This window comes from Triticum dicoccoides, chromosome 1A, assembly GCF_002162155.2.
Source record: "Triticum dicoccoides isolate Atlit2015 ecotype Zavitan chromosome 1A, WEW_v2.0, whole genome shotgun sequence".
Lineage (NCBI taxonomy): Eukaryota > Viridiplantae > Streptophyta > Magnoliopsida > Poales > Poaceae > Triticum > Triticum dicoccoides.
The window spans coordinates 543,948,838-543,972,085 of NC_041380.1; the positions used below are offsets into that span (position 1 = coordinate 543,948,838).

Genomic DNA, 23,248 nt, shown 5'->3' on the forward strand with positions numbered 1-23,248 from the left:
CGTACTCGCCACATTGCATAGCAGCCCGGCATCTCGCCTCCTTTCCGCGCACAACACTGAAGCTTCGCCGGACACTTTACACCCTAGACTCTACTACATGCAAAACTCATACATGCAAATACTTGAGATCAAGATTAAACCTAACAATAAGTGGCTTGAGATTCTTTTAAATCTCTTCTAACATGCTAACTAATAAAATTGCACAAATGTTTCACTAAATTGCACACGTTCTCAACAGGTGCAATTTTAGATTTATATAGCAGTACACACATTCTGAATATCTGAAGCAACTGTGAATTAGCAAATAGCAAAATCAAAAGCGCATTGAAAAATTGAGAACTACTAACTGCAGTGTCTGCGATCATGGCAATCAAGGTGAAGTATCAGGTGCATAAAAACTGGTTTGGTGACCCGTGCGGTCCGGAGACTGTTATGGTGTGGGACAGGTTGACATGTAGCTACGCCACTGCAAGGCCCCCAAGGATTATACGCTTGTAAGTACTAGATCACTAAAGTAGTGATCCAAACACTCTTATATTTCTTTATGGAGGAAGTTGTTGGAAATATGCCCTAGAGGCAATAATAAAAGTATTATTATATTTCAATGTTCATGATAAATGTCTTTTATTCATGCTATAACTGTATTATCCGGAAATCGTAATACACGTGTGAATACTTAGACCACAATATGTCCCTGGAGAGCCTCTAGTTGACTAGCTCGTTGTGATCAACAGATAGTCATGGTTTCCTGACTATGGACATTGAATGTCGTTGATAACGGGATCACATCATTAGGAGAATGATGTGATGGACAAGACCCAATCCTAAGCATAGCATAAAAGATCGTGTAGTTCGTTTTGCTAGAGCTTTGCCAGTGTCAAGTATCTCTTCCTTCGACCATGAGATCGTGTAACTCCCGGATACCGTAAGAGTGCCTTGGGTGTATCAAACGTCACAACGTAACTGGGTGACTATAAAGGTGCATTACAGGTATCTCCGAAAGTATCTGTTGGGTTGACACGGATCGAGACTGGGATTTGTCACTCCGTATGACGGAGAGGTATCTCTGGGCCCACTCGGTAATGCATCATCATAATGAGCTCAATGTGACCAAGGTGTTGGACACGGGATCATGCATTACGGTACGAGTAAAGTGACTTGCCGGTAATGAGACTGAACAAGGTATTGGGATACCGACGATCGAGTCTCGGGCAAGTAACGTACCGATTGACAAAGGGAATTGCATACAGGGTTTGATCGAATCCTCGACATCGTGGTTCATCCGATGACAACATCGAGGAGCATGTGGGAACCATCATGGGTATCCAGATCCCGCTGTTGGTTATTGACTGAGAGCGTCTCGGTCATGTCTGCATGTCTCCCGAACCCGTAGGGTCTACACACTTAAGGTTCGGTGACGCTAGGGTTATTAGGAAGACTAGTATGTGACTACCGAATGTTGTTCGGAGTCCCGGATGGGATCCTGGACGTCACGAGGAGATCCGGAAGGATCCGGAGGTAAAGATTTATATATGGGAAGTTGTCAAAGGGACACCGGGAAGTTTCGGGGTCATACCGGGATTGTACCGGGGCCACCGGAAGGGTTCCGGGGGTCCACCGGGAGGGGCCACCCCTCCCGGGGGGGCACATGGGCTGCGTGGGGCAGGGAGCCAGCCCCTGGTGGGCTGGCCGCACCCCCTCCCTTGGGCCCATGCGCCTAGGGTTGAGGGGGGAACCCTAGAGGGGGCGCCCCCTTGGCTTGGGGGGCAAGCCACCCTCTCCCCTCTCCCCTAGGCCGCCGCACCCCCCTAGATGGGTTCTAGGGGGCCGTCCCCCTTCTCCCTTCCCCCTATAAATAGAGGGGTGAGGGGAGGGCAGCCGTACCACCCTCCAAGGCGCAGCCCTCCCCTCCCCAACACCTCTCCTCCTCCGTTGTGTGCTTGGCGAAGCCCTGTCGGAGTACTGCCTCTCCACCATCACCACGCCGTCGTGCTGCCGGTGGAGCTGTCTTCCTCAACCTCTCCTTCCCCCTTGCTGGATCAAGAAGGAGGAGACGTCTCCCGTCCCGTACGTGTGTTGAACGCGGAGGTGCTGTCCGTTCAGCACTTGGTCATCGGTGATTCGAATCACGTCGAGTACGACTACATCATCACCTTGCAAGCTTCCGCACGCGATCTACAAGTGGTATGTAGATGCAAACTCTCTCCCTTGACTCGTTGCTTAGATGAACTCATAGATGGATCTTGGTGAAACCGTAGGAAAAATTTTAATTTTCTGCAACGTTCCCCAAGAGTGGTATCAGAGCTAGGTCTATGCGTAGTTCTCTTTGCACGAGTAGAACACAATTTTGTTGTGGGCGTGGATTTTGTCATCTTACTTGCCTCTACTAGTCTTTTCTTGCTCAACGGTATTGTGGGATGAAGCGGCCCGGACCAACCTTACACGTACGCTTACGTGAGACCGGTTCCACCGACTGACATGCACTAGTTGCATAAGGTGGCTGGCGGGTGTCTGTCTCTCCCACTTTAGTTGGAGCGGAATCGATGAACAGGGCCCTTATGAAGGGTAAATAGAAGTTGACAAAATCACGTTGTGGTGATTCGTAGGTAAGAAAACGTTCTTGCTAGAACCCAATTGCAGCCACGTAAAAGATGCAACAACAATTAGAGGACGTCTAACTTGTTTTTGCAGCGATTGATCATGTGATGTGATATGGCCAGAAGTTGTGATGAATGATGAATTGTGATGTATGAGATCATGTTCTTTGTAATAGGATTCACGACTTGCATGTCGATGAGTATGAAAACCGGCAGGAGCCATAGGAGTTGTCTTTATTTTTTGTATGACCTGCGTGTCATTGAATAACGCCATGTAAACTACTTTACTTTATTGCTAAACGTTAGTCATAGAAGTAGAAGTAGTCGTTGGCGTGACAACTTCATGAAGACACGATGATGGAGATCATGATGATGGAGATCATGGTGTCAAGCCGGTGACAAGATGATCATGGAGCCCCGAAGATGAAGATCAATGGAGCTATATGATATTGGCCATATCATGTCACAACTATATAATTGCATGTGATGTTTATTATGTTTATGCATCTTGTTTACTTAGGACGACGGTAGTAAATAAGATGATCCCTTACAAAAATTTCAAGAAGTGTTCTCCCCTAACTGTGCACCGTTGCTACAGTTCGTCGCTTCTAAGCACCACGTGATGATCGGGTGTGATGGATTCTTACGTTCACATACAACGGGTGTAAGCCAGTTTTACACAGCGAAAACACTTAGGGTTAACTTGACGAGCCTAGCATGTGCAGACATGGCCTCGGAACACGGAGACCGAAAGGTCGAACACGAGTCGTATGGAAGATACGATCAACATGAGAATGTTCACCGACGATGACTAGTCCGTCTCACGTGATGATCGGACACGGGCTAGTCGACTCGGATCGTGTAACACTTAGATGACTAGAGGGATGTCTAATCTAAGTGGGAGTTCATAATTTGATTAGAACTTTATTATCATGAACTTAGTCTAAAACCTTTGCAAATATGTCTTGTAGATCAATGGCCAACGCTAATGTCAACATGAACTTCAACGCGTTCCTAGAGAAAACCAAGTTGAAAGATGATGGCAGCAACTATACGGACTGGGTCCGGAACCTGAGGATCATCCTCATAGCTGCCAGGAAACAATATGTCCTAGAAGGACCGCTAGGTGACGCTCCCGTCCCAGAGAACCAAGACATTATGAATGCTTGGCAGTCTCGTGCTAATGATTACTCCCTCGTTCAGTGCGGCATGCTTTACAGCTTAGAACCGGGGCTCCAAAAGCGTTTTGAGCACCACGGAGCATATGAGATGTTCGAAGAGCTGAAACTAGTTTTTCAAGCTCATGCCCGGGTCGAGAGATATGATGTCTCCGACAAGTTCTACAGTTGTAAGATGGAGGAAAACAGTTCTGTCAGTGAGCACATCCTGAAGATGTCTGGGTTGCACAACCGTATGACCCAGCTGAACATTAACCTCCCAGATGAGGCGGTCATTGACAGAATCCTCCAGTCGCTCCCACCAAGCTACAAGAGCTTTGTGATGAACTACAACATGCAGGGGATGGAAAAGATCATTCCTGAAGTGTTCTCGATGCTGAAGTCAGCAGAGGCTGAAATCAAGAAAGAACATCAAGTGTTGATGGTCAATAAGACCACTAAGTTCAAGAAGGGCAAGGGTAAGAAGAACTTCAAGAAGGACGGCAAAGATGTTGCCGCGCCTGGTAAGCCAGTTACCGGGAAGAAGTCAAAGAATGGACCCAAGCCTGAGACTGAGTGCTTTTATTGCAAGGGGAAGGGTCACTGGAAGCGGAACTGCCCCAAATACTTAGCGGATAAGAAGGCCGGCAACACCAAAGGTATATTTGATATACATGTGATTGATGTGTACCTTACCAGTACTCGTAGTAACTCCTGGGTATTTGATACCAGTGCCGTTGCTCATATTTGTAACTCACAGCAGGAGCTGCGGAATAAACGGAGACTGGCGAAGGACGAGGTGACGATGCGCGTCGGGAATGGTTCCAGAGTCGATGTGATCGCCGTCGGCACGCTGCCTCTACATTTACCTACGGGATTAGTTTTGAACCTTAATAATTGTTATTTAGTGCCAAGTTTGAGCATGAACATTGTATCTGGATCTCGTTTAATATGAGATGGCTACTCATTTAAGTCTGAGAATAATGGTTGTTCGATTTATATGAGAGATATGTTTTATGGTCATGCTCCGATGGTCAATGGTTTATTCTTAATGAATCTCGAGCGTAATATTACACATGTTCACAGTGTAGATGCCAAAAGATTTAAAGTTGATAACGATAGTCCCACATACTTGTGGCACTGCCGCCTTGGTCACATTGGTGTCAAGCGCATGAAGAAGCTCCATGCCGATGGACTTTTAGAGTCTCTTGATTATGAATCGTTTGACACGTGCGAACCATGCCTTTTGGGCAAAATGACCAAGACTCCGTTCTCCGGAACAATGGAGCGAGCAACCAACTTGTTGGAAATCATACATACCGATGTGTGCGGTCCAATGAGCGTTGAGGCTCGCGGAGGATATCGTTATGTTCTCACTCTCACAGATGACTTGAGTAGATATGGGTATGTCTACTTAATGAAACACAAGTCTGAGACCTTTGAAAAGTTCAAGGAATTTCAGAATGAGGTAGAGAATCAACGTGACCGAAAGATAAAATTCCTACGATCAGATCGTGGAGGAGAATACTTAAGTCACGAATTTGGTACACACTTAAGGAAATGTGGAATCGTTTCACAGCTCACGCCGCCTGGAACACCTCAGCGAAACGGTGTGTCCGAACGTCGTAATCGCACCCTATTGGATATGGTGCGGTCTATGATGTCTCTTACCGATTTACCGCTATCATTTTGGGGATACGCTCTAGAGACATCTACATTCACTTTAAATAGGGCATCGTCTAAATCCGTTGAGACGACACCGTATGAATTCTGGTTTGGAAAGAAACCTAAGCTGTCGTTTCTAAAAGTTTGGGGATGCGATGCTTATGTCAAGAAACTTCAACCTGAAAAGCTCGAACCCAAGTTGGAAAAATGCGTATTCATAGGATACCCTAAGGAAACTGTCGAGTATACCTTCTACTTAAGATCCGAAGGCAAGATCTTTGTTGCCAAGAATGGATGCTTTCTGGAAAAAGAGTTTCTCTCGAAAGAAGTAAGTGGGAGGAAAGTAGAACTCGATGAAGTACTACCTCTTGAGCGGGAAAGTGGCGCAGCGCAGGAAACCGTTCCTGTGATGCCCACACCAACTGAAGAGGAAAACAATGATGATGATCAAGGTACTTCGGATCAAGTTACTGCTGAACTTCGTAGGTCCACAAGGACACGTTCCGCACCAGAGTGGTACGGCAACCCTGTCTTGGAAATCATGTTGTTAGACAACAATGAACCTTCGAACTATGAAGAAGCGATGGCGGGCCCGGATTCCAACAAATGGCTTGAAGCCATGAAATCCGAGATAGAATCCATGTATGAAAACAAAATATGGACTTTGACAGACTTGCCCGATGATCGGCGAGCGATAGAAAACAAATGGATCTTTAAGAAGAAGACGGACGCGGATGGTAATGTTACAATCTATAAGGCTCGACTTGTCACTAAGGGTTATCGACAAGTTCAAGGGATTGACTACGACGAGACTTTCTCTCCCGTAGCGAAGCTGAAGTCCGTCCGAATCATGTTAGCAATTGCCGCATACTATGATTATGAGATATGGCAAATGGACGTCAAAACGGCATTCCTTAACGGGCATCTTAAGGAAGAACTGTATATGATGCAGCCGGAAGGTTTTGTAGATCCTCGGAACGCTAACAAAGTATGCAAGCTCCAGCGATCCATTTATGGACTGGTGCAAGCATTTCGGAGTTGGAACATTCGCTTTGATGAGATGATCAAAGCGTTTGGGTTTATGCAGACTTATGGAGAAGCCTGCGTTTACAAGAAAGTGAGTGGGAGCTCTGTAGCATTTCTCATATTATATGTAGATGACATACTCTTGATGGGAAATAATATAGAATTTCTGGACAGCATTAAGGCCTACTTGAATAAGTGTTTTTCAATGAAGGACCTTGGAGAAGCTGCTTATATATTAGGCATCAAGATCTATAGAGATAGATCGAGACGCCTCATAGGTCTTTCACAAAGCACATACCTTGATAAGATTTTGAAGAGGTTCAAAATGGATCAGTCCAAGAAGGGGTTCTTGCCTATGTTACAAGGTGTGAGATTGAGCTCGGCTCAGTCACCGACCACGGCAAAAGATAAAGAAGAGATGAGTGTCATCCCCTATGCTTCAGCCATAGGATCTATTATGTATGCCATGCTGTGTACCAGACCCGGTGTAAACCTTGCCGTAAGTTTGGTAGCAAGATACCAAAGTAATCCCGGCAAGGAACACTGGACAGCGGTCAAGAATATCCTGAAGTACCTGAAAAGGACGAAGGACATGTTTCTCGTTTATGGAAGAGACGAAGAGCTCGTCGTAAAGGGTTACGTCGACGCTAGCTTCGACTCAGATCTGGATGACTCTAAGTCACAAACCGGATACGTGTATATGTTGAATGGTGGAGCAGTAAGCTGGTGCAGCTGCAAGCAGAGCGTCGTGGCGGGATCTACGTGTGAAGCGGAGTACATGGCAGCCTCGGAGGCAGCGCATGAAGTGATTTGGGTGAAGGAGTTCATCACCGACCTAGGAGTCATACCCAATGCGTCGGGGCCGATCAAACTCTTCTGTGACAACACTGGAGCTATTGCCCTCGCAAAGGAGCCCAGGTTTCACAAGAAGACCAGGCACATCAAGCGTCGTTTCAACTCCATCCGTGAAAATGTTCAAGATGGAGACATAGAGATTTGCAAAGTGCACACGGATCTGAATGTCGCAGATCCGCTGACTAAACCTCTCTCGCGTGCAAAACATGATCAACACCAGAACTCTATGGGTGTTCGATTCATCACAATGTAACTAGATTGGTGACTCTAGTGCAAGTGGGAGACTGTTGGAAATATGCCCTAGAGGCAATAATAAAAGTATTATTATATTTCAATGTTCATGATAAATGTCTTTTATTCATGCTATAACTGTATTATCCGGAAATCGTAATACACGTGTGAATACTTAGACCACAATATGTCCCTGTTGAGCCTCTAGTTGACTAGCTCGTTGTGATCAACAGATAGTCATGGTTTCCTGACTATGGACATTGGATGTCGTTGATAACGGGATCACATCATTAGGAGAATGATGTGATGGACAAGACCCAATCCTAAGCATAGCATAAAAGATCGTGTAGTTCGTTTTGCTAGAGCTTTGCCAGTGTCAAGTATCTCTTCCTTCGACCATGAGATCGTGTAACTCCCGGATACCGTAAGAGTGCCTTGGGTGTATCAAACGTCACAACGTAACTGGGTGACTATAAAGGTGCATTACAGGTATCTCCGAAAGTATCTGTTGGGTTGACACGGATCGAGACTGGGATTTGTCACTCCGTATGACGGAGAGGTATCTCTGGGCCCACTCGGTAATGCATCATCATAATGAGCTCAATGTGACCAAGGTGTTGGACACGGGATCATGCATTACGGTACGAGTAAAGTGACTTGCCGGTAACGAGACTGAACAAGGTATTGGGATACCGACGATCGAGTCTCGGGCAAGTAACGTACCGATTGACAAAGGGAATTGCATACAGGGTTTGATCGAATCCTCGACATCGTGGTTCATCCGATGACAACATCGAGGAGCATGTGGGAGCCATCATGGGTATCCAGATCCCGCTGTTGGTTATTGACTGAGAGCGTCTCTGTCATGTCTGCATGTCTCCCGAACCCGTATTGTCTACACACTTAAGGTTCGGTGACGCTAGGGTTATTAGGAAGACTAGTATGTGACTACCGAATGTTGTTCGGAGTCCCGGATGGGATCCTGGACGTCACGAGGAGATCCGGAAGGATCCGGAGGTAAAGATTTATATATGGGAAGTTGTCAAACGGACACCGGGAAGTTTCGGGGTCATACCGGTATTGTACCGGGGCCACCGGAAGGGTTCCGGGGGTCCACCGGGAGGGGCCTCCCCTCCCGGGGGGCCACATGGGCTGCGTGGGGCAGGGAGCCAGCCCCTGGTGGGCTGGCCGCACCCCTTCCCTTGGGCCCATGCGCCTAGGGTTGAGGGGGGAACCCTAGAGGGGGCGCCCCCTTGGCTTGGGGGGCAAGCCACCCTCTCCCCTCTCCCCTAGGCCGCCGCACCCCCCCTAGATGGGTTCTAGGGGGCCGGCCCCCTTCTCCCTTCCCCCTATAAATAGAGGGGTGAGGGGAGGGCAGCCGTACCACCCTCCAAGGCGCAGCCCTCTCATCCCCAACACCTCTCCTCCTCCGTTGTGTGCTTGGCGAAGCCCTGTCGGAGTACTGCCTCTCCACCATCACCACGCCGTCGTGCTGCCGGTGGAGCTATCTTCCTCAACCTCTCCTTCCCCCTTGCTGGATCAAGAAGGAGGAGACGTCTCCTGTCCCGTACGTGTGTTGAACGCGGAGGTGCTGTCCGTTCAGCACTTGGTCATCGGTGATTCGAATCACGTCGAGTACGACTACATCATCACCTTGCAAGCTTCCGCACGCGATCTACAAGTGGTATGTAGATGCAAACTCTCTCCCTTGACTCGTTGCTTAGATGAACTCATAGATGGATCTTGGTGAAACCGTAGGAAAAATTTTAATTTTCTGCAACGTTCCCCAACAGAAGTAGTTCATATCAATTTGTTAGGATCTTATGTTAGTGAAAACCATAACTGGTAATATTAAATGGAGAAGAGGGTTATGTTTCTACTATCCTCAACTGAAACTGATCCACCGATCATTTGCTATTTGCAGAGACTTGTCCTTGAGAGGTCTGAACGGTGATATCTCATCTTCTTTCACCGATCTCAAAGCTATCCAGTACTTGTACGTCTTATGTTATGGATCTGTCCTAATGTCCACTTAGTTTTGTGCAACAAAAACGATAAGAAAGTGTTTCATATCTCACAGGAATCTATCAAACAATAACTTGGTAGGAAATTCCAGATGCCCTTTCGCAGTTAACTTCATTGACAGTTCTGTAAGCCGGGCAACTTTTGTCAAAATTTAGCATTCCCATGAATTACTTCTGAGTCATGTAAATTGTCTTAGTATTTCTTTTCTGCAGAGATTTGTCACACAACCAGCTCAATGGAGCAATCCCATCTAGACTTCTCAAAAGAGTTGAAGACGGCTCACTGAATCTAAGGTACCCCTACCCCCCACACCCACCCACACATTTTAATTCCAATTCTATCTAACATCATAGCCCACATATTTATTTAATATTTGTTAGATATGGCAACAATCGAGACCTTTGCGCCAATGACAATTCATGTCGGTTGGCAACTAAACGAAAGAGCAATCTGGCCATCTACATTGCCGTCCCTGTGGTTGTGTCCATGATAGTGGTGATAGTAGTGGTAGTACTCCTGTGCTCGCTAAGATGGAAGAGACAAGGTAAGGCATCGACATGAGCACAATCACCGCCTAATCGTTTTCCCAATCACACTACTAAGTCTAGTTGTACTGTTTGTCACCTATTAAGGATCAATGAATAACTCCGTGGAGCCACAAAATGAAGCCACGACGAGCTATGTGTCGGGAAACAATGCTCATAGGGACAGTTTTCCACTGCATCAACTTGAGAGTCGCCGGTTCACATACGAAGAGCTCAAGATGATAACAAACAACTTCCAACGAGTACTTGGCCAGGGAGGGTTAGGGTACGTCTATGATGGTTTTCTGGAGGATGGCACTCAGGTGGCGGTAAAGTTACGGTCTCATTCTTCTAGTCAAGGTTTCAAGGAGTTCCTTGCTGAGGTACATGTCTTCTTTGATTGCACTTGATGTTTCAAGGTAGGGATTGTGCCAAGAAATTTCAGGGTAAAATTTATAAGCTGTGAACGTTTCCCTAGGCTCATATTTTAACACGGATTCATCACAAAAATCTTGTCACCATGATTGGTTACTGCAAGGATGGGGAGTACATGGCACTCGTCTACGAGTATATGTCAGAGGGAACCCTGCATGAGCATCTTGAAGGCACGCACGTTGTTCACCTGTTAACTTCAGATTTAAATGTTTCTTGAGATTTCCAATTTGACCAAATGTAAAACTATTTATAGGAAGCAAACACAATGGAGGATGTTCATCGTGGAGACAAAGACTCCGAATTGCACTTGAATCTGCACAAGGTATGCACTTTAGTGTCGAGTTTGTTGTTGTTTAATATTTTATGTTTCCAAACACATGAGCATTAGCGTGTACGGTGATTTCCAGGGTTGGAGTATCTACACAAGGGGTGCGATCCGCCTATAATTCACAGGGATGTAAAGGCCACCAACATCCTCTTGAACGCGAGGTTAGAGGCTAGGATTGCTGACTTCGGCTTATCCAAGCCTTTCATTGGCGGCAATGACTACGTGTCCACAACGACACTCGTTGGCACACCCGGATATGTCGACCCGGAGTACCACGCGACGATGCAGCTAACAGCCAAGAGCGACGTGTACAGTTTCGGCGTCGTGCTGCTGGAACTGGTCACTGGGAAACCCGCCGTAGTGCGGGAGGCAGCACCCATCAGCATTAGTCATTGGTCACGACAACGGATGGCGCAGGACAACATTGAAAGTGTGGTTGATGCACGTATGTGTGGCATTTACAATGTCAACAGTGTATGGAAAGTGGTGGAAATTGCACTAAAGTGCACTGCATATGTGTCGCCGCAACGACCCACCATGAGCGATGTGGTGGCTCAACTGCAAGAATGCATTGAGCTTGAGGAAGGCTGCACCATTAAAGCTGGGAACAATGGCTTCTATATGAGTGGTGGCAGTGACAACCCAGACTTGAGTTATAATTCGTATATTGCTGACCAGTCCAGTGATAGCACTACATTTCAAATTGAACACGATGTCAAGAGGGTGCATGCAATGCCTACCGGTCCTGCTACACGTTGACAACTCCTATAATTGTTTGAGAATTTCGTATGAATGTAACAATAGATTCTATAGTTTTTTTTTCTTTCTCTTGAAGGGATCTAGATGAGATACTGAAACATATTGCTTTTGGTGAAGTGAGTGCACATGCTGTACTGATATATCCGAACACATAAAGAGTGAATTATTAGTTTAATTTGAAATAGGACCTTGAGATCAATGTTTATAAGTTTATTGCATGTAAACTATGCCATTCTTGGTTGTTTGTTGCTAATTGACAAAAAATATTGTATGATAGTCACTTCTAAATGTGTTAGTTAGTGAGACAAATATATCTAAATAGGTGAATGATTAGAGTAGAAAACAAATATCAATAGACATGGAAGCAGAAAGAGATATGCTACCACATAAAAAATCCATACAACCATGATAATCGCAATCATGCAGGAAATCTTATGTAATCTATATATCAAAGCAGAAAGAGATATGCTGCTACATAACTACTATTAGGAACCCATACTCCAGGTGAAAGTGCATCTCGCCTAGGTGAAGTTTGGTAATTAATGTTGACATATCTCAAGGAACTAATGCCTACTACAGGTTCATTTTAGGAAAGTTCGTTCGGGTGCAAAAAAGGAAATGGAAGGTGACACCCACAAATTTACATGAAGGCAAGTGTTGGTCTAGCCAAAGATTTTTCATTTTCATTTTCATTTGAGTGATCGAAGATCACATTTAGTCCATAGGCATGCTGATACTATCAACAAGGGAGAGAAAGCCATGATGAGTCTTTTTTTCTCCAAGTGTTTAATGATCAAACTCCAAAAATCCTCAAAAGCCTTCAAAATTCCTCCACTATTTCTACCTAACTTTCATACACTTCGGAGTTGCTGAGCTCTTCCAGTCGGAATTGGCAAGTGGTTCACTAGATATAGCCATTGCAAAAGCCTAGTCATTCGGAGCTGCCAACTATTCCATTTTGGAACTGCTGAAGCACTTGGAAAACATCCAGTCGCCTTCTCAGAATTTCTAAAACCATCCGGTCAGAATTTCTAAAGTGTTTACAGAGAGTATGCCACTGACATTGGAGACTCTGAATCACTTCCTTTCAGACTGACCATGCAATATGAAAGTTGCTACCTTTCGTACACATCGAAGCTATTTATCTGATCACTTCGGAGCTTCCGAGCTATGTTAAAATGGCTGCAACGGTCAAATTTCCGGTCCAGTCTATTAATAACCTCACCCACCCCATCTATTCACTCGAAGGAAACTCCACTCATATCATACATTCTGAGAGAGAACTCCATCTTCTTGTGCTTATTTCAAAGGGCTTTCTTCCTCAACATCCAAGTCAATCCTTCGAGACATAATTCCCCCCTTATCTTTCCATTCATACTTTTCAAATCCACAAGACAAATCTTGATAGAGTCTGAGTGCAAGGGGAGATTATCTTTTGAAACACAAGAGCAAGAGATTCATAATCAAGTATCCTGACGCTACAAAAAAAAGACACATCCGTGATGATACATTTGTCATAGTAAGTCATTTTTTTGTCATCCATGTACATTCATGACGATTTTATGACAGAACCAAGATAATGGTACATGTGTTGTCATAGATGTGTTCCATGAGAATATTCACCATTTCATCATGGAACGGTGATCTTCCATGACCGAAAGTATCGCGTCAAGGAAGCATTTCGTCAAGGGTAAATAACACGTGGAAGCCACCATAACGGGTTGTCATTAAGATATCAGCGTTAACCTCACACATGTTGTAGTGAGTAACTTAGGATTGAAGTTACAGAGCCTCTTCATTTTAACATTGTGTTAATCATGAATAATGACCCAAGAAAAAGAAGTCATGGATCCATAGGTTGTAGCAAGAATGAGGACCAGTTAGAAGGCATGGTAAATCTCCCATCAACCAACCACTCCATGTTTCCTTCTCATCTCTAGCTGGTTGCCATTTACCAGAAAGGCATGCACCATGCTCTGGAAAACCCCTAGTTGGACCCATCGTTGTTTCCCCGTGACACAACTGGCAACTAGATTGTGCCCCCACTCAGCCCACTCTTCCACTTGCCACACACCCTCACCATTGGTGCAGACGTCGAGCAAAGTCACTTGGCTGATGGCGGCGATAGGGCATCCATCATGGGGTGTTGTGGTGGTGTGTGGTACCTGCACAATTGGATGTCAGTTTGGTACCACACGGAGGTGGCCGGTGTTGTGGTCGTCTCTGGAAACATGAGTGGAGCCAGTTCCAGTCTTAAGCACAGTCTGCTGATCTGGTTCGCATGGCGTGGCCAATACCGACATGATGTCGATGCTGGTACGACTTGATCCATCCGGATGTAGCGTGTGAGCGCCTTTTTGGTAGTTGTTACCGCTAATCCACCACTCATGAGGACACCTGTGATTGTGTCGTCATAGTGCTGGAGTGATGACCCTTGCATGGGCTTATTTGTTGGCGCATGGTAGCTTGGTTCGCACACCACATTGTGATAAAGGGCAGCGTTGCATCTCTGTGTGTGTGTGTGGCGATTTTTTAATCGAAGGTGGTAATGGCTATCGCGGTAACGGTCTAGATCCACAACCACACGCCGCTTGGGAGGATGAGCGATGCTGCTCGAGAGTCCCTCCATGGGATTTTGGCAACGCCTATTGTGTCTCTTTTGGCTGGATTGATGGTCCATGTCATGTTTTCAACCTTTTGTTGTCATGGTCATCGACTGCATGAGAATGGCCATGTCCGGACCATCCATGCAAGTATTTGTCTTCATATGCATATGCCATGGGCTTGAGGTCGGCTAGTGTAAGTGACAACTAAGCGTGACGATAGTTTGAAAGTGCTTCTCAAGTACCCAGTCTTGAGCTCTAGGGCGAAAATCGATAGGTCTGACTTTAGTTGCTTGTACCTTGCAATGAATGTGTTTATAAGCTGTTTCCTTGAAGACATCACTCAGAGTTGTCTTTGGGGATGAAAACCCATGATCTGACCATCAATGGTTGGCGACGCGGTGTGTCATTCCCTTCCTCCACGCGCCGCTATCGAAAAACCACTCTCACGGTTCCTGGATTGCCAAGGGTGGGGCTTGATGTTGTTGCCGCTTGCTATGTGGTGTCGTCCGTTTTTTTTTTTTTGAAATACCCAGCACTTGCTGGTTTTCCATTGATTTAGCGGAAGGGAAGGTTACAAAGTAGATCAAGTGATCCAGTGGCTTAAGAGTACATGTAGCCGAAAGGGTTCAGCTACATACTACCAGTTTCATAAAGGAACTTCTCACGTTACATTCCCGGATGGGTGCTCTATGCATTTTGCGCCTGCCATCCTCCATTGTTCCATGTCGCGTCGACATGCATCTACGATGTGCTTCACGTTTGCTTGCTTGCCTCTGAACAAACACGCGTGTCGTCCGTTTTAACATGCCTCCTTTTCGAGGTCTTGCTTTTGTCTTTTTTAATATAACATTTTGACCGTGTGCATTTTCCAAGTCTTGACTATTTTTTAATATCGTGCTGGTGTACATATAAAAAAAATAGTATGTTGCGAATATTAACATACTATTTCGTTTACCGAAAAACTTACGGATACCTTCACACGACTCGACGACCTCACCTGTGTTTTATTGTCGGTAACGTAGTGTAATCTTGTTCCTTCTCCAATCCACCACAGCGGCTGTGGAGAAGAAAAAAGTGACAAGAAGAAGAGGGGGCTGCTGGACGTGGTCGACCAATTCGTGGCTTGGTGCGCCCTCACACAAGAGGAAGTCGCCGTCGACCAGTTGGAAGGCAGTGTCAACTCTCTAGCCCATGTCTTGCCTCAAAGAGAATAAGAATCTCTGCAAACCCATGTCAACTCACATTCTTTTCTTCTGAACCGATCTTGTAGTGGCCTCGTGGGTGGGTACAGGCGTACAGCGACTCGCCGCTTCCTTGGTGTACCCCCGACGTTGGCTAAAGGTTTTAGTACTGGGTCTTGATGTGACAGTCGAACAGAGTTGGCTTAGTATTTAGATTAAGGCTGCGCAAGTTGTCTAATTTTTTTTATCCGAAGGGATTGAGTTGAGGCTGCACATATCACAGACATTTGTCATGTTGGATGCTCCATTAGCTGCTTCTTGCGTGTGCACCAGAGCAATTAACGCCACGACCAATGGCGGCCACGCCGTGGCTGCTCTTTCTCTGCCTCACCGCCAGCGGCGTATTCCAAGCTCGTGCCCAGCCCGACAGCAAAGGTACAGTACCTTCAGGCATGCTCAAAGTTTATTCTCATATTTGTCTCAAATGATCACAACGCAATGGATAATTCTACACACCCCGTGATCCATCCATCTCATGGTGTACACTGCAGGATTTATCACCATAGACTGCGGATTGCAGGGCACGGGCTATGTGGACAACACCACCAAACTCCCCGTCTCCGCGGACAACGGTGGCTTCACAGACGACGCTGGAACCTGCCACAACATCTCGGCCGAGTATGTAACTCCGTTGATGGGCAAGAGCTGGTTCAACTTGCGTAGCTTCGCAACCGGCGCGGGGAACTGCTACACGCTCCGGTCGATCGTACCCGGGCTCAAGTACCTCGTCCGGGCCAGGTTCATGTACGGCAACTACGACGGCCTTCATCGGCTGCCCATGTTTGACCTTCACATCGGCGTCAACTTTTGGCGCACCGTGAACATCTCCAGCCCATTCGCGGCGAAGTTCGTGGAGGTCATTGTCGTGGTGCCGGATGACTACGTGCAGGTCTGCATGATCAACACCGGCGCCGGGATGCCCTTCATCTCCGGGCTGGACCTCAGGCCGCTCAAAAAGACAATGTACCCGCACGTGACCGCGGCGCAGGGGCTCGTCCTGTTGGCCAGGTTCAACTTTGGCGGGGACCAAAACACCGGCATCAGGTATGCCAAAGATCATTTTGTGTGTGTGTGTGTGTGTGTGTGTGTGTGTGTGTGTGATAGTACCAAGATCACAAGCTTAATTACCGCTTTTGTTTCCATGACAGTAACCTTACGAAGCTTCTTAGAGAGGAAGAAATGAAGTGGGCGCTTAGAGCAAAAGTGCGGCGCGTTGTACAAGGGGATAACAACACACAATTTTTCCATATGATTGCAAATGGAAAACATAGGAAGAAGAAAATAATCCGGCTTGAAAAGGATGAGGGTACGATTGTAGGTCATGAGAACCTAAAGCTGTACATCACTAACTATTATAAACAATTGTTTGGGGATCCAGTTGAGAATTTTGTCAGCCTGGATGAGGCAAGAGTAGATGATATCCCTCAACTTCGGAATGACGAGAATGAGATCCTCACAGCTCCTTTTTCTGAGAAGGAGGTATATGAGGCGATTGCCCAAATGAAAAACAATAAAGCATCTGGTCCGGATGGTTTTCCAGCTGAATTCTACAAGAAGTGTTGGGTATCATTAAAGGAGATTTGATGTCTATGTTTCATGATCTCTTTAATGGGCACTTACAACTTTTCAAATTAAATTTTGGAACTATCACTTTATTGCCAAAGAAGGAGGAAGCAATCCGCATTGAGCAATTTAGACCGATATGTCTACTCAATGTGAATTTTAAAATTTTCACGAAAGTTGGCACAAACCATCTTACACAGATTGCGCATACGGTGGTTCAGCCAACGCAGACTGCTTTCATGCCAGGGCGACATATCCTAGAAGGGGTGGTTGTCCTACATGAGACCCTTCATGAAAATCCACTCGAAGAAACTCGATGGAGTGATTTTCAAGGTGGATTTCTGAAAGGCTTATGGTAAATTCAAATGGCCTTTTCTGCAACAGGCCTTGCGCATGAAAGGATTTGATGAAACCTGGAGAAAGCAGGTTGAATCCTTTGTGCAGGGAGGCAGCGTTGGTATTAAAGTGAATGATGATATTGGTCATTACTTTCAGACGCTTAAGGGATTAAGGCAAGGTGATCCCATGTCTCCAATTATGTTCAATGTTGTTGTCGACATGTTGACCGTTCTTGTTAATAGGGCGAAACAAGAAGGCCAAGTAGGAGGTCTAATCCCACATTTGGTGGATGGTGGGGTTTCCATCCTACAGTATGCGGATGACACAATTATTTTTATGGAACATGACCTTGCGAAAGCAAGAAACATGAAGTTAGTGCTTTGCTTGTTCGAACAACTATCCGGACTTAAGATTAATTTTAATAAGAGCGAATTGTTCTGCTTTGGACGCGCCAAGGAGGAACAAGAAAGCTATAAACAGTTGTTCGGATGTGAATTAGGTGCGCTTCCCTTTACATATCTAGGGATTCCAATTCACCATCACAAACTAACTAACAAAGAATGGAAGTGTATTGAGGATCGGTTTGAGAAGAAACTAAGTTGCTGGAAAGGCAAACTTTTATCTTATGGAGAAAGATTAATTCTTATTAACTCGGTTCTGACTAGCATGCCGATGTTCCTCCTTTTTTTCTTTGAAGTACCAGTAGGAGTACGGAAAAGATTAGACTTTTACCGATCCAGATTCTTTTGGCAAATGGATGAGAACAAGGCTAAATATAGGCTTGCCAGGTGGGATATAATTTGTAGGCCGAAGGACCAGGGTGGCTTGGGTGTTGAGAATTTAGAGGTAAAAAACAGATGCTTGCTGAGCAAATGGTTATATCGTCTTTCGGTAGAGACAGAGGGTGTGTGGCTGCAGTTATTGCGTAACAAATACTTATATGCGAAGTCTTTGGCTCACGTAACGACACAACCCACCGACTCACCGTTTTGTAAAGGACTTATGAGGACAAAAGTTGCTTTCTTTAACAAAGTGGAATTTAGAGTAGGGAATAGGCAAGGAACTAGATTCTGGAAGGATACCTGGTTAGGTGACACTCCATTAGCGTTGCAGTATCCAAGTTTATATAACATGGCACAACGGAAAGATGTTTCGGTTGCTTCAGTGTTACAGTCCAGTCTGCTCAATATTCATTTTAGACGGGCACTTATAGGTCCACGTTGGGATACATGGTTGCATCTCGTGCGTAGATTAATGGATATTAATCTGTCGAATGCCAATGACACGATAGTTTGGAAGTTAACGATGTTAGGAGTCTTCACGATTAAAACTATGTATACGGATTTAATCAATACCGGAGACATCCCAAGGTCGGGCCATATTTGGAGGATTAAAGTGCCGTTGAAAATAAAAGTGTTTATGTGGTTTGTTCACAAAGGTGTCATTTTAACCAAAGATAGCCTAGCCAAACGTAATTGGGTAGGGAGTTCCAGTTGTTGCTTTTGTGATCAAAACGAAACAATTGAACATTTGTTTACCAAATGCCCGCTTGCTAGGTTATTCTGGAGAACTATTCATGTGGCTCTTAATGTCAATCCGTCAACTTCAATATCACAATTCTTTCATAACTGGCTGAACGGGGTGAGACCTCAGACAGCAACACAAATCAGAGTCGGAGCATGTGCGTTGCTTTGGGCTATATGAAATTGTCGGAATGGCATGGCTTTTAACAGACAACACATTACTAATTTTTTGCAGGTCATCTTCAGAGCGTCTACATGGATCCGTACGTGGTCCTTGCTGAGCCATACGGACCACAGGGCACACATGGCTATTGGGTGCAACCGATGGGAAACGGTTGCACGGGATACTTACAACTGATATGGATGGCGGTTCAGTAATAGATTAGGTGTGTAGGCAGCTTAAGCTATTTTAGCCGGTTGTGGCTTTTTTGTTTTGGCCGCGTGTGGTATTGGTTTCTTTATGATATTTTGAGAATGTTTGAAAAGACTTTTAGACCTCTTTGATTTTTAATAAAATGGCTGTGTGCATCAATGTGATGCAGAGGCCGGGGCTTATGCCTCTTTTTCTAAAAAAAACCCTTACAGTCTTGCTATATCTCAATCAATACTATATCCGTGAGATCTTACATTGAGATCCGTGTAATTTTTTTCCAGTCTTTTCTTTATCTCTCTTGCATGTAATGTCACTTGATTGAGACTTGGTTAAATCTGAGTCGACTGAGACCTAGCCACATCAATAATCTTAGTTAATTACTAACCATGAACACAATATCGACCAGGTATCCTGATGATCCACACGATAGAATATGGCTTCCTTGGGTCAACTCTTCATCGTGGACCGAGTTATTGACGACGAGGAAGGTGAAGTATGAAGCCGACAGCCCCTTCGAGGCGCCGACGGCGGTGATGCAGACCGCGATCAGGCCGCGGAATGCCTCGCACAACATAGAATTCGACTGGGAGCCCCAGCTCCAGCCCAACAACCCGTCCCCAGGATACATCATCATCATGCACTTCTCCGAGTTGCAGCTCCTCCTAAGCAACGCTGTGCGCGAGTTCTACATCAACCTCAATGGCAATTTGTTGAACCGAGATGCCGTCAGGCCACCACACCTGTACGGGGACGCTAGCTACAATACCTTCGCCATCCGGAAGAGCTACTACATCATCTCCATCAACGGCACGGCCAACTCGATGCTCCCACCGATCATCAACGCTCTCGAATTGTTCTTAGTTGTACCCACCACCAAGGCACCAACCTTACCACAAACTCCCAGGACGGTATGTGGAATTGTAGGTTGTAGGCACATAAAATTCGTAGATGGACAAGCACACACCTTTTCTTTTATTTTTTCCCGAAAAGCACACACTTTATGAGCGTGGAGTTTTATAAACAACAGTCACATTTCTAAACCTTGAGATCAACATTTAATCAGCCTGTCTCAAGTTACTCCACTCCAACAATAACCTTCTAACCAGTATAAAACTGCAGAAACATCCTACTAAACCTGAGTGCAACATAAGACACAGAGTAGTATGCAAATTCTGAAAAAACTGAGGCAATTACTAGGAATTGGCAGAATTCCATTGAGAAACTGAATGCTGCTGACTGCAGTGTCTGCCATCACGGCGATCAAGGCAAAGTATCAGGTGGGTAAAAACTGGATGGGCGACCCATGCAGTCCGGGGACTGTCATGGTGTGGGACAGCTTGACATGCAGCTAGGCCATCACGGATTACAAGAGTGTGAGTAGTTCATATCTGTACGGCTCTTATGTTAGTGAAAATTATAATTGGAAATTTCAAATGTGAAATTGCAACTATGGAGTGAAACTAATCCACCGTATGTTTGCTCTATGAAGCGACCTGTCCTCCAGAGGTCTGAACGGTGATATATCATCATCTTTTGCCAACCTCAAAGTCGTCCAATACTTGTATGTCTTGAGTTATAAATATATTTTAACAACCGTTGAAGTTTTATACAACAACAATGATAAGGAAATGTTTCATGTCTTGCAGGAATCTATCAAACAAGAACTTGGTAGGCTCAATTCCGGATGTTCTTTCGCAATTAACTTCATTGAAAGTTTTGTAAGTCAGGCAACTTTTTTCAAAGTATAAACATTCCCATGAATTACTTCGAGTCATGCAATAGTTCTAGTATTTTTTTTAACAGAGATTTGTCAGGCAACCAGCTCAATGGATCAATCCCCTCTGGACTAGTCGTAAGGGTCCAAGATGGCTCATTCGATCTAAGGTATTTTTTTCCATTTTAGTTCCCATTCTATACTTTGATATAAAGTTCATAAATTTAATTAACCATTTTCGTTTCATCTTCTGCTAGATATGGCAACAATCGAGACATTTGCACTAATGGCAATTCATGTCAGCCGCCAACTAAAAAAGCTAAAGAGAAGAGCAAGTTAGCAATCTACATTGCCATCCCTACAGTTCTAATGGTGGTCATAGTAGTGGTAGTACTCTTTTGCTTTGTAAGACGAAAAGGCCAAGGTGAGGCATTGGCAAGAGCACAACAACTGTCTGACCATTTTACCAATCAGTGATCACTACTAATTCTGGTTGTGCTATTTGTCACCTGTGAAGGATCAATGAACAACTCCGTGAGGCCACGGAACGAGATGATGACCAGCTGCGCATCGGGAGATGATCTCTATGGGGACAGTTCGCTGCAACTTGAGAGCCGCCGGTTCACTTACGAGGAGCTCAAGATGATAACGAACAACTTCGAGCGAGTACTCGGACGGCGAGGGTTGGGGTACGTCTACGACGGTTTTCTAGAGGATGGCACTCAGGTGGCGGTGAAGCTACGATCTCATTCTTCTAGTCAAGGTGTCAAGGAGTTCCTTGCAGAGGTAAAAAAATGTTTGACTGCAATTCATGGTTCATGACTTCATTGTCAGTATTGAGTGAAGGACTTTTGGAGTGAAATTTAATAAGTTATGACATTTTTCCAGGCTCGGATTTTGACACGGATTCATCACAAAAATCTTGTCACCATGATTGGTTTCTGCAAGGATGGGGAGTATTTGGCACTTGTTTATGGGTACATGTCAGAAGGAACCCTCCATGACCATATTGAAGGTATGTAATTTGTATATGAGTATAACTTCATTTTCAAGTGTCTGTTAAGCATTTTAAATGGAAAAAATGTCAAACTATTTGTAGGAAGCAAACTCAAAGGACAATGTTTGTCCTGGAGACAGAGACTCCGAATCGCACTTGAATCTGCACAAGGTACGCACTTCGATATAGTCTGTTGTTATTGAATGTCTAATGTTTCTAGAAACATGAGCACCGGCTGGTATGGGAATCTGCAGGGATAGAGTATTTCCATAAGGGGTGCAACCCGCCTCTGGTTCACAGGGATGTGAAAGCCACCAATATCCTCTTAAATGCGAAGATGGAGGCTAGGATTGCTGACTTCGGCTTGTCCAAGGCCTTGACAATAAACATGTGTCCACTACCACACTCGTTGGCACACCCGGGTATGTCGATCCTGAGGACCAGGCAACGATGCAGGCGACGGCCAAGAGTAATGTCTATAGCTTTGGCGTCGTTCTTTTGGAGATAGTTACAGGCAAGCCGGCTATTCTACGGGAAGTTGCACCTATCAGCATCATCCAATGGGTGCGGCAACACATGTCGCAAGGCAACATTGAAAGTGTGGTTGATGCACGTATGTATGGCATTTATGATGTCAACAGCGTGTGGAAGGTGGTGGAAATCGCGCTAAAGTGCACTGAATATGCATCGACACAGCGACCCACCATGACCGGTGTAGTGGTGCAGCTGCAAGAATGCATCGATCTTGAGGAGGGCCGCACTCTTGAGGATGCAAATGATGACGCGTATAGTAGCCGTGGTGGTGACAACCTGAACTTGACTTATGATGGTTACTTTGATAATCAGTCTATTGATATAGACCAGAACAACACTGCATTTCAGCCGGAACATAATGTTAAGAGGGTGCTTGCAATGTCAACAGGTCCAATTGCATGTTGATGATTCCCATGTTTGGTAGCCAATCTGGTACAGATTTTACTGACGAGATATTTACACATGTTGCTTGAGGACAAATGTAAACATATCCAGTTTATATGTGGTCACTGGTAGAAAAAGGGCCTGTTGTCCCGGTTCGTAAGGGCCTTTTGTCCTGGTTCTGGAACCGGGACTAAAGGGTCGGTACTAATGCGCTGTCCCTTTAATCCCGGTTCAATCCAGAACTGGGACATATGAGCCTCCACGTGGCCTGTGCGCGGAGCCCAGGCAGGAGACCCTTTGGTCCCGGTTGGTGCCACCAACCGGGACGAATAGGCATCCACGCGTCAGCATTTCTGTGGCTGGGGTTTTTGT

At 45.4% G+C, this 23,248-nt stretch overlaps 2 pseudogenes; both read left to right on the top strand.

The window, feature by feature from the left end:
- The first annotated feature begins 363 nt into the window (after nt 1–363).
- LOC119354835 lies at nt 364–11,602 on the top strand (annotated as a pseudogene).
- Nucleotides 11,603–15,742: 4,140 nt separating this feature from the next.
- Nucleotides 15,743–22,897, top strand: LOC119354841 (annotated as a pseudogene).
- Nucleotides 22,898–23,248: the final 351 nt, after the last annotated feature.